The 15,223-nt window shown below is 42.1% G+C and overlaps 1 protein-coding gene across 10 annotated transcripts in view; it reads right to left on the bottom strand.

Moving 5' to 3' along the window:
* Window positions 1–14,030, bottom strand: part of Immp2l (inner mitochondrial membrane peptidase subunit 2) — an 899,718-nt gene extending 885,688 nt beyond the window's left edge. For 2 of the 10 annotated variants that reach the window (XM_063261368.1, XM_039078135.2), the window contains exons 1-2: window positions 13,962–14,004; window positions 13,480–13,556 (exon numbers count right to left, since the gene is read on the bottom strand). The gene's annotated coding sequence lies outside the window, so the exon portion shown is untranslated. Of the gene's footprint in view, window positions 1–13,479 lie in introns of all 10 variants that reach the window. The other 8 variants (XM_039078133.2, NM_001398704.1, XM_039078134.2 and 5 more) reach the window with 8 other exon arrangements.
* Between the last annotated feature and the right edge of the window lie 1,193 nt (window positions 14,031–15,223).

Here is a 15,223-nt window from a genome sequence, read left to right as displayed (position 1 = left end):
ACTCAAGCAGGCTCAAGCAGGGAGACATACCCAGGAATGAATGCACCCTTATTTGTCTCAGATATTGCTAAAGAGCCGTCTTTTCTGCTTTTTAAAATCAGTTATCTATGAAACTAAAGATTTGAATTTGTTATGTATATGATCGTTTTTGTCTACGTATATGCCTGCACACCAGAAATGGGAATCAGATCCTATGGGACTACAGATAGAGATGATTGAGAGCCACCATGTGGATGCTGGGAATGAACCTAGGACCTCTGGAAGACCAGCAAATGCTCCTAACCACTGAGCCACCTCTCCAGCCCTAATTCTTCATATTTCAAATTAAAAACCATACAAAGAGTTCCAGTGGTTTGTCAACATAATCTCTGATGTGTGTGTTGGCTCCATATTCCCAAAGGGAAAGTGAAGCTGAGACAGAAACAGTTCCTTGATCATGTATGTATCGATGATGTCGGAGAGCCTGAGGATGTTTTATGACCCAGTCTACATTCTGGATCTTAAAATGATGATGGTGATAAAACAACAACAAAAAATATATTTAATGCCCATTTTTAGTTTTATTATAAAAATTTTATTTAAAGAATGTTTACAGTGTTAACATCACACAGTCACTTATATTGAGATCTCAAATATCTACTGTATTGTGGAGATCACAGGACAGGAGCAGCAGTCATATTAAGAGCAAAAGATATGGGCCAGAAAGATGGTTCAGTGAGGAAAAGCACTTTCTGGAACCAGATGACCTCAGTTTGGACTGTAGGACCTACACAGTAAAAGGGGAAAGTTGATTCCTGTAAACTGTCCTTTGACGTGAGTACTGTTTACATACAAAGTGTGAGAGAATAGCAAAACCTGGTAAAATAAGAATGCAAAACTTCTGAGGGACCCAACAATCAGTTAATACACAATGAGGTTCCCTCCTCCAACAGGATCAAAAGAGGTTTTATATAAACTTTGGCCAGGGGGCTGGAGAGATGGCTCAGTGGTTGAGAGCACTGACTGTTCTTCCAGAGGTTCTGAGTTCAATTCCCAGGAACCACATGGTGGCTCATAACCATCTGTAATGGGATCTGATGCCCTCTTCTGGTGTGTTTGAAGACAGTGACAGTGTGCTCACATAAATAAAGAAAATAAATAAATCTTTAAAATAAACAAAAAATAAACTTCAGTCAGTTACAATTTAAGTGGTTAAGATAGGTAATGCATATGTACACATAGGTGCACACACTTACTTGTGTACAAACAAAATGAATGCTTAAAAGATTTAAATTGTAAGGTACTTTGAATCTCCCTTAATGACAACAATACTAACTTATTTAACAAAACTAAATAATCATTCATTATTTGAATTTGACAGTAATAAAGTCCTTATTAAAGCAACCATTAAATATGTTCCTTAAAAAAATCAATATATTCTATAAATCAATATATTCTATCTGTTGCACAGAACAAGCTAAAAGGTAAAGAGAACAGGCTGACCACTGTAGGATTCCAACTCTTCTGGAAAATGAAGACTCTCAAAGGAACAGAAGTTCCCAAGACTGAGTGGGAGAGAAGAAATGAAGAGACAGAACATGGGCATTTTAGAGCACATGGTACAATCATGAGAAATGGCGCATTTGTATAAACCCACAGAATACACCCCACCGAGAGACTTCCTTAGACAATGAAGCCTGGGTGAAACTAAAGTATCAAATTAGGTTCCTAACGGCCCGGCCGCCACACAGTCCTCTGGTGGGGCTCACTGACAGTGCAGGAGGCTGGGCATATGGAATGGAAGGAAAATACAGGAAAACTGTGCACCTCCTGTTAATTTGTCTGTGAACCTTAGCCATCCATCCTAACCTACAGGGGAACTCCTTTGCATACGCCCAGTGCTCCCTGCCATGTCTACTGTGGCCTCTCTAGCCTGTCTATCCTCCAAAGACAGGGAGGAAGCTGGGTACTGAGATGTCAAAGACAGTCAGTTATGGCAAAGGACAAAAAGGATTCCTAGAGTAGGAAAGCAGGAAAATCTGTCAGAGTAAGGCAAAGAAAGAAAAGATATTTGTGTCAAAATGTCACTATAAAGACCCACTTCAGAAAAAAATGTGGGAGGAAATTATAAAGATTACATTTCTATGATTTATTACATAGAAGAAAAGTTGAACACTTTTCTCTTCTGGGTATTCTTAGTTGAAGAAGTCAATGTTAGCACGGGATTTCTGAGATTCTCAAACTCACAGGTCTGACACTTGAGAGTATGCGGGTTTGCTGAGGAGGCCGGACTAATAGGTCTAAACCTCTGAGTGGTTTGAGGAGTAAAAGGCTCCACTGTCAAATCAGGGACCTCTGAAAGACAGACATGATGATGAATCTGGCAGAAGCCACTGCCACCATCTGAGCAAAATACTCCCCATCCTATCTGTGGAGTCTTGGAGAGCAGCGGTCTACACTTGTTCACTGAGTATTGCTCGAGCATAAAAAAAGTCCAAAGCATTGGATTAAACATGCTGGAGGACACACTAGAAGAAAGTAAGACACTGCCCCTTCCTTACGCAGTTTCTATTCTATGAGGCTGAAATATGGCTTGGGTGGTAGGATGTTTGCCTAGCATGTTCAAGGCCTGAATCCCCGGCACCACATGAGCCCAACAATAGAGAACTGGTGGCAGGAGCATTAAAAGCAGACTCAAGGCCACCTAAGCTACATAACACCTTGTCTTTGCAATTGGTTTCTGAGAAGTCTCCAAATAAATACAATATAAGAAAAAGAAAGAAAATGCCAAAAAGAGGCAAAAAAAAAAATACCAAGAGTTTTCAAAGAGACAAACACTACAGGATAAAATTTAAGATAAAACTTTGGTGACTACTAAGTCCTGGCTACCACCAATGTTGTTAGTACTGGTTTTCTCCAATTCAATATATCACTTTTAGAATAAGAGATAAGAAAACCTTTATTAAAACCTTTTATTCTAACTTATCATTGAGGGGAAGGATCTCTTATAAAAATAATATATAAGATAAGGATAGAATATAGGAGGAGGAGGAGCAGGGGAGGAATAAGAGCAAGAAGAGAGAGAAGAAGGGGAAGGGGAGGAAGTCTAAACAAAGGAGTTGTAAACGTAATATGACATAAAGCAAAACAACTTCACTTCCATTCACCCCATAATTTATTGGTCAAAGGCAAAAGTATCACTTATGCCACACTCACATGCTGTTTCAGTGATTTACAAAGGACTCTCACATACATTCTTACCTCAATGCAATCCTATGCCAGGTTGGGGCTGTTCAAAGTCTCATACAGTCAAACCCCACAAGATGATATTCCGACAAGCCTTGCCTCATTCCCATATGTAGTTTCTCTTTCATGTGGAAGCACAGCTTGTCTATGAGGCCAACAGAATATCTAAAAATGATGAATTAGTCATAAAAACCACTCCCCTTTCCATGGTAGAATATTGGTTCTGTAGGAAGATGGATCCCATGGTATGAAGATAACCACATGGCATTTGCCAACGTTAACTTGCCAGCCACATGTGCAGGTCGTCTTGGAAATGACTTAGGCTCAGCCATGCTCCAATAATTTTAGCTCCAGCTATCATCTGAGAGCAATACCATGAGACAATGAGAGAGACTTAGAGCAGCTATGACAAAAATATGACTACTCTTTCCAGCCATTAAGTTTCTGACAATTTCCTCCCTACTTGCAAGCTTTAATAGGGCCAGACGGTGCTATGCAGGCTGCTAGTAGAGAAAAATTTATCAATGGCCTTTTCCAACAATGAACACTATGAACTACAGTGCCAACTACCAGCAAGACGTGCCCACTGGTGTAACCGTAGCACAACTGCAAAGGGAGTAAACCAACCATTCTCGCACTAGCTTTAAAACCCAGTCTACAAGTGAGATTACATGCCTGATCCTATAAACCTGGTCAAAAACCCAAGGCTGGGGAGGGAAACTCATTAGAGTTGCTTAGTGAAGTTGGCATGACACCACACTACATTCTAAAAACTTACAGTTCTACCATATACAAATGCTTCTCTCACCCGGGTGCTACCCTCATCCTTAACTAGGAAGCATCTCTTTTCCAGTATAAATGTGGTTAAAATTAGTAAATCAAGATATAAATGTGAAGAAGGGACCTACAGGGAAGAAAAGGGGATAGGAGTGAGGGCCAGACAAGGGGCGGTGGAAGGCAATAGAATATACTATATACAAATTGACAAAGGTCAAAGTCTAAGAAAAAATAATAGTTTAGTATGGTGAATGCTCAGTATGGAACAGGCAAAAGAAAAGGGCAAATTCACCATTAATGCCTACTTGAAAGCCAGCAGTGCTGGCTAGATTTATATCAACTCTACACAGACTACAGTCATCTGAGAGGAGGAAACCTCAACTAAGAAAATGACTCTATAAAATAGGGCTGTGGGCGAGCCAGTGGGCTACTTGTGAGCCAGCATTTCCTTAGTGATTGATGAGGGAAGACCCAGCCCATTGTGAGTGATGCCTTCTCTAGGCTGGTGGTTCTATAAGAAAGCAGGCCGAGACACCCATATGCACCATCCCTCCAGAGCCTCTGCATCAGCTCCTGCCTCCAGGTTCTTGCCATGCTTGATTTTTTTTGTCTTGACTTCCTTCAATGATGAACAGTGCTGTGGAAGGGTAAGCCAAATAAACCTTTTCATCCCCAAGTTTCTTTCGTTGTGATGTTTCATCATAGCAATAAGACTTAGTAAGCGCTTATTAAAGCAGTCTTCTTAAAATGGTCTCAATGAGCAAATTATGAAGTTCAAATAACACAAGACAGAAAATTCTGATTACCACGGTTCAGTTGTTAGAATGTGTACATTAAAAATTGTTAACAAAGCTCATTTTAATACATAAATAATATTGCATCTAAAAATGAAAAAGAAAACTAAAGCATCCCAATTTTACATATGCCATGGCTCAGGAAACCCAATCTCCTATTGTGGAGGAACAGAGAAGAAGCAGGTGGAGGAAGAGAAGAGGAGGAAGAGGAGGAGAAGGGGAGGAAGAGAAAAACATGAGAAAGGGAGGAGTAGAAAGACAGAGGGTGGAGGAGGAAATGGGGGAATAAGAGGAAAAAGAAAGAAAGAAGAAGAAGAAGGAGGAGGAGAAAGAGGAGGAGGAGGAACAACAAAGAGAAGAATCAGGTGTTCTCTGAACACCAGGGAAGGAGTAGGCAAACATACTCAAGTTAGTTGCCATTCAGAAAAAAACAAAACATGATGTCCAGGATGCATACAATTGAACTTTCACATTATCCTTTTTCTGGACTCCTTCCTCTCACCATAAACACTGACTCTTTCTCTTAAAAAAAAAATGGTTCTCATTCTTGAGAACACATGAGAGCCCATGCAGAACTCTCAGTGCAGCCAGCCAGCATCCTTACATGATAGAGGTTTCTTTCTTTGGTTGGATACCCTGAGGAGGGACTGCTGGGTTCACCCTGGTTCTATTTTTAATTTATTTAAAACATCATGCTGTTTCAAGAATCACTGTACATGTTCCCTCTTTCCCATCTTGGCCAATGCTGCCTCTTAGCTAAGCAGCCATCCTAATGTAACTGAACACATGGACACAACCTAAGCACTTGCTGACATGGAAATGTATAAAGAAAGTGCAATACAATATACAGTGAAATATTATATTATTCAGTGTGCTTTCAGAAGGGAGAGAGTGCAGTAGTAAGTAGAATACATCTATAACCCCAGCAATCGTGAAGCTGAGGCAAAAGGATCATGAGTTTATGCTGAGGCTACATGGCAAGACCCTATCTCCAGAAAGAGAGAGAGAGAGAGAGAGAGAGAGAGAGAGAGAGAGAGAGAGAGAGAGAGAGCAAACCTTCCTGTCATTTGCCATAATATGGTCGAATCTGGGTTAAATAAAATAAGCCAGAAATAGAAAAAAGTGGTCCATAATGCATGATCTCATTCACACATGGAATCTTATAAAAACACAGAAAAAGAACAATGTTAACAGAGGAGCAGGACTAATATAAACAAATCTAGACATCCATTGTTCACCTGAGGACTAAAATTTAGAACTATATTCCTCCGGGAAAAGTTTTTGCTCAGTGGGTAAGTTTTAAGAGGTCTCTTGACTTCCTGGTCCACTCCTCTTTAGCATTCTTGCCTCTTTAATGGCTTGACCCTTAGTTTCAATACTGCCTACTGCTTATTATACTCAACTACTTTTCCTTCTATAACTATTTATGTCCTCTGAACACTTTTATCTTTTCCTGTGCATTCAATTTCACTCTCTATATGGCAGGAACTCAAAAAGCCTCCTCTGGCCTCCTCTGTCTGTGATATTCCAGGACCCTATGTATAAGTTACCTTCTAAGCACCTTCAGCAGATGTGCTCATATGTCCTTTAACCAACTCATTCTAAAAGTGCATCTCCTCATCTCCTCATTCACTGCAGGCAGACCTCTATGAGTTCAAGGCCATCCTCATTTACATAGTGAGCTCCAGAACAGCCAGAACTAATAGTGAGGCTCCTTAAAAAAAAAAAAAAAAAAAAGTATGTGCATGTTGGGGGGTGGGGGAGGGAGAGCCCAATAAAACCACTCATAAAAGAGGCTAGTAAAAACATCTCTCTTTCTGTGACTCTCACTCACCGCCACCCCCCAAAAAGGATTCTCATTAAGGTATGTCCTTGGACTGAGCAAAAGACTGTCTCCTTCCCTATCAGCTCACTTCTGTTGATGTTCTCCATATCCCTTCTCAGCACTCCTCCCCACCCTCGCTCCCCCACCATCAAATCCCATGGGAAGCTCCTCCTTCTGGAGCTGCATGTCTTGGCTATGAATTAGTGTGGATGTAAGCAAGGAGAAGAATCTCGGTTCTTTCGGTCAAGACCTGGAAGAAAAATGAAGCCACTAGTAACACCATCTATTTCCTGGCAGTCGCTATGCTACCTTACAATCACCAGATCTCACAGCATCTGTGAGAAATTATCTCATACAGATGAGGAACTGTAGCCCAGGTCACACAGCCCACTCTCAAATCTAAAAGGACAGGCCTCCAACATTTGTCAATGTCCCTCAATGTCAACGTGGAAGAGGTGTTTTAGTCATGCTGGATGGATTATCAGAATATAATCTTCTCCAAAATACTACTGTGCGTGTCTGTTAGACCAGCTTTTAAAATTTTAGTCACAACCCCAGAGTTACATTAAGACAAAAAATAAAAAACAACAACAAAAAAAAAAAAATCTGGGAAGGGCATAACATCAAGGGACAGGACAGCTCATACAAACACCAAAACAAAAACAAAAACAAAGACAAAACAAACAAACAAACAAACAAAAAAAACCTTAGCAGCAGTATAAAGGTTTCTGAGTGCCCAAAGACCAAAAGTTAATTCAAAATATGATGCAAAACAAATAGAAGGTGTTTCTTGCAGAGCTCACTAATCCGGCATCAGGAGACTTCATTTTGTACTGGACATGGGGTCACACCATGCAACACAGAGTGCTACCTAAAACACCCAAACTCACCTTGGAGACTGCTAGAAGTTACCAGCTACAGTGTTTTTCCTGTACATGCAAAGTTTTCTGCTCTCATAGAAAACTTTTTAATTTTTGTTTTTTGAGAGAAGTTTCCTCTTCAATAGCTCTGGCCCTCATAGCCCTGGCCTTCATGGAACTTGGCTCTGCAAACCAGGTACACTCAGAGAGAGCTCTGCCTCCTGAGTGCTAGAATTAAAGGTGTGTGCCACCACTGCTAGGTCATAATAGTATAGTTCAGGAAAACAAAAACTTTAATACTTTCCCATCATCATTACTCATAACTACCAATCAGTAGCTCCATCATTATACTATGTTAAATAGCAAATTTTTCGTTTTGTTTTTCAAGACAGGGATTCTCTGTATAGCCCTGGTTGTCCTGTAACTTGCTATGTAGAACAGTCTGGCCTCAAGATCTGCCTGCCTTTGCCTTCTGAGTGCTGGAATTAAAGGCGTGCACTACCATGCCCAGCTCTAGAATCGTTGATTTTAAAAATTGTTGTTTGAATCTTTAGTCATAAGGGAAATGCAAATCAAAACAACCCTGAGATTTCATCTCACACCAGTGAGAATGGCTACGATGAAAAACTCCGGCAACAGCAGATGCTGGCGATGATGTGGAGAAAGAGGAACACTCCTCCATTGTTGGTGGGATTGCAGACTGGTACAACCATTCTGGAAATCAGTCTGGAGGTTCCTCAGAAAATTAGACATTCCACTACCTGAGGACCCAGCTATACCTCTCTTGGGCATATACCCCAAAGATGCTCTAACATATTACAAAGTCACGTGCTCCACTATGTTCATAGCAGCCTTATTTATAATAGCCAGAAGCTGGAAAGGACCCAGATGCCCTTCAACAGAGGAATGGATACAGAAAATGTGGTACATCTACAAAATGGAATATTACTCAGCTATCAAAAACAATGACTTTATGAAATTCATAGGCAAATGGTCGGAACTGGAAAATATCATCCTGAGTGAGGTAACCCAATCACAGAAAAACACACATGGTATGCACTCATTGATAAGTGGCTATTAGCCCAAATGCTTGAATTACCCTAAATGCCTAGAACAAATGAAACTCAAGACGGATGATCAAAATGTGAATGCTTCACTCCTTCTTTAAAAGGGGAACAAGAATACCCTTGGCAGGGAAGAGAGAGGCAAAGATTAAAACAGAGACTGAAGGAACACCCATTCAGAGCCTGCCCCACATGTGGCCCATACATATACAGCCACCCAATTAGAGAAGATGGATGAAGCAAAGATGTGCAGGCTGACAGGAACTGGATGTAGAGCTCTCTGGAGAGACACAGCCAGAATAAAGCAAATACAGAGGCGAATGCCAGCAGCAAACCACTGAACTGAGAATAGGACCCCTGTTGAAGGAATCAGAGAAAGAACTGGAAGAGCTTGAAGGGGCTCGAGACCCCATATGTACAACAATGCCAAGCAACCAGAGCTTCCAGGGACTAAGCCACTACCTAAAGACTATACATGGACTGACCCTGGACTCTGACCTCATAGGTAGCAATGAATATCCTAGTAAGAGCACCAGTGGAAGGGGAAGCCCTGGGTCCTGAACGGGATTGTTGGGGGGAGGGCAGTAATGGGGGGAGGATGGGGAGGGGAACACCCACATGGAAGGGGAGGGGGAGGGGCTAGGGGGATGTTGGCCTGGAAACTGGGAAAAGGAATAACATTTGAAATGTAAATAAGAAATACCCAATTTAATAAAGAGGGAGAAAAAAAAATTGTTGTTTGAGTTGCTGGCATGAATTACATCCAAAGTACATAAAACAAAATTCTGGCTTGGGGTTGGAACAGAATTTCCAACAATTTCTGAGATGGTCCTAAGCATATTCCTGCCATTTTTTTTTACTACATATTTATATGAAGCAGCATTTTTGACACCGATGATTATAAAATCAGAATATGGATCCACTATAGGAAGTGCTGAAGACACTATTGCCTCCAGTCTCCAGGGAAGACTTAATTCTGTATGCAAATAAATGAGAACATCTATTTCAGTACCATGCAAATTCTCTTCTGTAATAAATGGTGAAGGTATTCATATACCAAACAACTATTTTTTAAATGAATTACCCTTATGATTTATTATAAGTACATGTTTGATTTACATACCTACTTTACACACCCTATATGCCAAGGTTTTTTTTTTAAATGTGTTAGACAAAAGGGAATAAATGGGAAAACTTAATCTCTAAGCGCCCACATCATCTCTAACGGCATATGATGGGTTTAAAAAGCTTTGGTACTTTCAACTGGAAAACCAAATGCTACTTGTTATTCTTTTTCTGTAAATTAAGCTGTTAACACGTAAGCAGACTTGAAAGTGGACTTTTTTAACTTGGGAGGCAGATTTTCTGAGTTTGAGGCCAGCCTAGTGTACACAGCAAGTTGTGGGGGGCAAAGGGGGAGGGCAAGTTCCAAGACAGAAAAACTTGTATCAAACTTTCTCAAAGAAAGAAGGAAGGAAGGAAGGGAGAAAGGAAGGAAGGAAGAAAAAAAATGTACTTTTAAGAACATAGTAAGTTCCTTTTTTAAGTTAAAAAAAAAAGTCTAATTTAGACCAGGTAGCTTAGAACTCAAAATTAGCCTGTCTCTGCCTCCACTGTGCTTGGGATTACAGGAATTAACCAGGACATTCAGCTCAATGGGTTCTAAAGTGAGGTTTTTCTTCCTTTAAAAATGTTTTTCTTCTACAAAAACTTAGTGTAAAAACTCACCAAGAATAGGAAGTACTTCCCCTTATTAACTTGTTAAGAACAGTGACACTGGAAGACACCGGTGGGGAAACGTGCTTCCGTGACCAGGTGCTGTCATTTGAATAAAACATCACACTGGGGCGGGTAGACCGGAGCTCATAACAGAAATGCCACAGACTGCAGCAGCACAGCTCATATGCCTCTATCTACTGACAAAGTGTACTCCTTAGCAAAGCGAAACCAGATGTCTGCTGTGAAGTCAAGTGTCTGTGCACTTGTCTTTCTCAGCTCCAAATGAAGTATTACATACGCTAAATACACAGCTTAGCTATATATCAGACCCACGACTTAGCAAAATCATGACAGTTTGGACATGAGGCATCAGCATTTTTATTATAATGCTTCTAAACCGAAGATGTTTCTGAAAAAGAAACCCTAACCTGGAGCACTCGGCTAAATGTGGTAGCCTGTCTGTCTCACTTTGTGAGTGGTGTCAGATAGAAACCTTTTCTCTTGTTTTTCAAGCTGACAGGACACTCTTTAGACAGAGCTGTGTGGAATGTTCTGATATAGGAAAATCAAGCCACACCAAGTGTGAATCCTTGTTTCAGAAATTCTGGGGTCAGATGTAGCAAGGCTATTCGCTGTGAAAATACATAAATCAGGGAGACTTAGTGCTCATGGGAAAGTGGGTTCTAGGCTGCTTGGAACTTTCCTAAGGAAGATCTGCAAACGATGGCTGGAGCTGGAGAGAGGTGGCTTAGCAGTTAAGAGCACTGGCTGTTCTTCCTGAGGAAGAGCTGGGTTCAGTTCCCAGCTAACAACTGTCTGGAATTCCAGTTCCAAGAGATCCAAAACCCACATAAAGACATGCAGGTAAAACATCAATGCATACAAAATAAAATAGAGTTTAAAAGGAAATAAAGAAAATAATGGGCAATCAGATAGGGAAACGGGACAGTGAGTACACAAAGGCACTGCTTGGTCCAGTCTTCTCTTTTCCTTGTTCTATTTAGATAGCATCAAATCAAACAGCATGAATATTCTACTTGGTCCCAAGTGTCAGAGCTAATAAAATTAAAAACTAGAATTCAAAGCTGCAACTAAGAGTGCAGAAACAGTGGCACACCCCTATGGTCCCAGCACTCAGGAGGCTGAAGCAGGAAGATTTCCAATTCAAGACCTGCCTCTGTTACATAGTCTGATAGGCAAGGCTGAGCTGAGGTTCTGTGGTATTGCAGTTGCTGAGGGCCTGGGTTTATCCTCCAGCACCTCAGAAACACAATAGACTGTAAAGGGGATGACATCTGATACATGAAGATTTTAGGAGAAGCTAGAAAAGGAAGAAGGTTACATTTTACCAAGTAATGGTAACATATATATATTTTTTTTTACACACATGTGCATGTTACATTGTATAAGTCTCATACAGATAAGCAAATACCTCAGCTGTATGCCTAGTTAAAATGGAGCTGTGAATCTCATGTCTTAAAGGTAAATACCAAAATTTTACAAATTTGTGAGGTGCACATTCTTACTTTCACACTCTTGTAAGTGCTAGTCCTAAGTAACTTTGTTTTGACCTTAGCCTATTCTCATGTCAGTAGAGAAATGGGGTTAAACATACAGAACCCCATGGTAGGTCAGATTTACTCCATCCTTAGCTGCCTTCCTGTTTTCTCAAATTAAGCATTCTTACAGAACTCAAAAACTTTCTCTCGTCTAGTTACTGTGCCCAAACTATGTGTCTATTGAATTGGAAAATGACTACAACGCTATACATTATGGAAAACTGCTTGGTCTGGTCTTCTTTTTTAGGTCCTCGTTGTTCTATTTAGATAGCATCAAATCAAACAACATGAATACTGTACTTGGTCCCAAGTGGCAGAGCTAGATGCCCAAGTTCATGTCTGACTCTACCAGACATGTGGAATGATAGCACTGCCCTCACACAGCACTACTGACCTTCAAGCCACGAACACAGCAGCAGATGGAAGTTCTCTAGCACTTACATCTAATTACTCAAACCTTCCCCAGAAACCTGTGAAAACCCATTCCCAAAACGGGCCACCTCCAACAGTCTCATTCTCCACATACTGTTTTGTTTGTTTTGTTTATGGGATTTGTGTGTGTGTGTGTGTGTGTGTGTGTGTGTGTGTGTGTGTGTGTGTGTGTGTGTTTCTTCCTTTGTTTATTGAGACAGGCCCTCATTTGTAGTCCTGGCTGGCCTAGAACTCCCTACATAGACCAGGCTGGCCTTGAAGTCACAGAGACCCACCTGTCCCTGTAGGGACTGAAGGCGGGAGCCATCACCACCAGATCTCCAGATCCCATTTTTCCCACTGTTCATTCAACACACAATGAAAGGACATCAGAGACAGGTTCCCTCATTAGTAAACAACCATGTCTTAGTTTTTCATAATATGTGAACATCCACCTCTTAACAAGGAAGTCGGGTTCATAAGTGGCATGTGCCAGGATGGGCAAGGAGGGTAAGTGTAGCTTTCCCATGGAAGTAAGCAAGCATGTGGTTTACTCTTCTTGCCTATAGCTAACTTGGATTGTAACTAAAAGTTAGCGGTGATAAATGGAAAGCCGGAGGGTTTCCAACCCGAAAGGAACCGTGTTTCCTATCACCAGACACTGACTAGGAGAAAGGCAAGTCTCAGGGAAGAACCAATGAAAAGAGATGATACTTGAAATCACAGCCAACTTCCCGGGACTTCAGCTTTTCAGAGAAGCACCTCAATGCTTGAGATAGGACCTCCCCCAATTGCTCTGTAATTATGAAAGATCTAAAAAGAACTGAAAGTATGTGAAATTGCCTGTATGTGGCCCCATGTGCTTTTTGCCCACTGTTGGCAGATTTTAAAATGTCAAGATCCCTGGAGGGATACCTGCCAAGCAAAGCCAAGATTACGTAGAGCCCTACTGTTCAGAATTACTGAATGCTACCTAGGTAGACAAGGAACCAGAGAGGAACCATAGCATCAATGTGACAGGTTAAAGAGGTTCTGAAATGAATTTTCTGTCAGGTGACTAAAAAGCTGTTATACTTCCAGTCGACTCTTTGGACTTCTGAAACCTGAAGAAAGACTTGAGCTTGGGACAAGTGACCTTTGAAGGTGGGTATCCAGTTCCTGATAAAAAGTGGAATTTGGACCCAAGTTGCCTAGGGCAGTTTCCCCACTGGCTCCTGGCTCCTTCCGCCCCTGAGCGATACTTACTTACCCTTTCTCCCGCTCTTCCTCGGTGAGAAGGGGTAAGTGGTAATATTGTACCCTCGCCCAATTTGGCCAAAATCCTAAAAGTAAAAATGACAGAGACAGGTCCTTTAAAATCCCGTGGCTCCAGCCTGAGCAGCTCCCAACAGCTGCCCACCACTCCAGGAGCAGCGTTCCCTCCCGGCCGCTCTGTGGGTATCCCTAGGCGGGGAGAAGAAGTCGGCTACTCGCCCGGATCCGGGTTCGGGTTCCCTAACAGGAGGACGAACTGAGAGGACAGCCGCGCGGCCTCGCCGGAACACGCGCACGCACGCATGCTCGCTACCGTCGCGCAGATAGCGGCCGAGCGGCTCCCCACCTCCCAGCAACGCCCACTTGGCTGAGGACAAGCCAGAGATAAGAAACCCTGCCCGGTACACAAAGGGTCTGCCTAAGCCCACCCGTGTGCCATGCCTCCCGGACCCGCCGCCCCATTCCCCGCGCACCCGCGGCGAAGTTCAACCCAGGGGAAGTCCCCGCGGCACGCCCCGCCCTCCTCGGCGGCATGCCCCGCCCTCTTCGCCGCTCGCCCCGCCCTCCACCGCCACTCCCCCATACCCGACCCCCAGCTTGGTGACAGCGGAGACTCCGCCTCCTACGGAAGTCCCGCCCCCGAAATGCGGCTCAAGGTCGATCTGCATCCAGAAATAGGATCACATCTGATCAGGGGGCGATACTGAGCCGCCTGGCAGTTACAAGTTTTAAAAGCTTTAGGTCTAACTAAGCCTTAGGTCGAATCCCGGCATGGCTAAGAGGGCAAGGAAAAGCAGCAAGTCACCGGAAACTATCAGGAACCTACACGGGACCTCTCCTTGTATCGTTCTGTGGCTTTGTTTTGTTTTGTTTGCACACAGGAAACTTCCATTTTGCTCCCTCTAGCAAGCCCAAAGAAGAAAGCAGAACAGTTTTTTTGCTTCAGAGAAACTAGGGTTGGATTTTTTTATACTTAAGCTTTTGCCCTTTAATTGTACAAAATCTTAACTGTGTTATTACAACCTAGAAAAACAGTGTAACTAATGGAAAACAAAAGAGACAACAAAAATCAATTCGCTTTTTCTACCCCTCCCCAATTGTATCTTTATCTTTTCTTGCTTTATCCTTCTAGATAATGCGGAACTATCTTTCTCACGTTTAAGTAGTGTATAATGTTCTGACACTCAGCATTCAAAATTAATTCTAGAGATGCAAGAATGTAAGAGACTTAAATGGTCCAAGCCGTGATTGCACGTGTCTTTAGTCATCCCAGCACTGCTAAGGCAGAGGCAGATGGATCTCTAAGTTTGAAGTCAGCCACCCAGCCTGATCTACAGAGCTAGTTCCAGGATAGCCAGGGCTACATAGAGAAACTCTGTCTCAAAAAAAGGGGAGGGTGGCAGAAGTTGGGAAGGGGAGACTAACAGCTGATAATTGTGAAAGTCTGCCAAAGAAAACAAGATTGCTATAATGTATAGGATGTAGGTACAGTTATTCTTATCATAGCTGAAATAGTTACTGTAAGGTAAGTTTGATGGGACCAGTGCTTCATGACTTAATTCCAAGAGCATATCTTTGAGGCCACTTCTGATGACAGAGACTGTTTACAAATTGGATTGGGTCCTAATAGTACAGAGACTTCAAGCTGTCCAGTGAAGAACTGACAGTATGGGGTAGACATAGATAAACATCAAAGATGGGATGAGAGTAGTATTGTACAGGAAGGTAAATAAAC

The sequence above is a fragment of the Rattus norvegicus genome, chromosome 6 (assembly GCF_036323735.1).
Source record: "Rattus norvegicus strain BN/NHsdMcwi chromosome 6, GRCr8, whole genome shotgun sequence".
Taxonomy (NCBI): domain Eukaryota; kingdom Metazoa; phylum Chordata; class Mammalia; order Rodentia; family Muridae; genus Rattus; species Rattus norvegicus.
Note: the sequence above shows the minus strand (reverse complement) of the source record. Positions and strands in the feature narration are given on the sequence as shown.